Raw genomic sequence first — 1,432 nt, forward strand, 5'->3', positions numbered from 1 at the left:
ATTCATGCAGACGATCGTTTCGTATAGCGATATAAAAATCATGTAAATTCATGGTTGAATAGAATTAATTAAATTAATTAGATTAAATTAAATTAAATGTATATCTTTCTTAAAAAATCCTATCTTCTGCCCCCTCTTATAGATATAATAATAAAATTTGTAGATTATGTTTAGAAGAGAGCAATAGCATAATGAGAATGAATGGAAATCTAGTTAACATTAGGGATGAAAGAGTTTCTCATGTAAACACATGACCAAATTCCTCTTTATGAATCTTAAATAATTCTTTACTGCCCCTTGCTCAGATTTGTTTTTGGTGTTTTTTAAAAAATATTTCTATATATTATCTTTTACTCTGGAGTACAATTACTCATCACATCAACTTTACATCACTATATTTTACACTATCTTGATATATTTTTTTATTCATCTAACTTTTCCTTCTAACAATTCCATGACCCGTCATATATTGGGCTAGCACTTTACCTACCTCTCCCTACACCTCCTTTTCTCTCAATATGTCTGCTGTTTAAAAAAAATCTCTTTTCTTAGTATATAATATACCTATATATATTTTTTGTATTTTATTTTATTTACATGTGTCCTTTTAAACCCCCTCAACGTACCCATTCTAACTAATACTGTTTTATGTTACTTGTCACTCTACCTGATAATTAAATATATTTTACTGCTGATATATGCAAGCATATATAGTACTTCTTGGTGTCCTACATGCCTACAACCATGTGTGCATATCTAGATATGAATCTTATATATCATCTGTGTGTGTATATCTATAATTATTGTGTGTTTATTCACTATATATTGCCACTAACGTGTATTTTTTTAAATATGAACGTGTGCGCAAATACGTATGTTTCGCATACACACACATATATATATTACTATTTTTTTATGTGTGTCTTTACATATATCTATATGCGTGTGCCTTTTTTTTCTCTCTTTGCACCGGTATGAGTATATATGTTCCTTCCTTTATGTATTCGCTAATCAAAAAACAACTGGAATTCCTATTTCTATGCATACTGATGTGCATATATTCCTCTACTCACGTATAAGTAAATATACTAACAGTTTTTATAGGATATTGTGAATAATTTTTTTTTTGTATACTTAATGTGCACCCCTAAACTTGTAATTTCTCTTATATTCATAATACATAATACTCTTCTATTACTTGAATATTAATACAAAGCTAATACCACTATATATCCCTTTCACATTATGACAACCTAGTTCCTTACCTCATATTTTTATTTATACGTAAACATAGTTACATATCAATACATTCCCAGCTCATTTATCTACATTGTTATTTATCCGTATTCTTACATCCAATAATAAATCCCTGAGCGCTCTTTTTTCATCTTTATATCCTCAGCAAGTATTTGCTATCTAATTGTAATATTAA

This window comes from Octopus bimaculoides, chromosome 20, assembly GCF_001194135.2.
Source record: "Octopus bimaculoides isolate UCB-OBI-ISO-001 chromosome 20, ASM119413v2, whole genome shotgun sequence".
Classification (NCBI taxonomy): domain Eukaryota; kingdom Metazoa; phylum Mollusca; class Cephalopoda; order Octopoda; family Octopodidae; genus Octopus; species Octopus bimaculoides.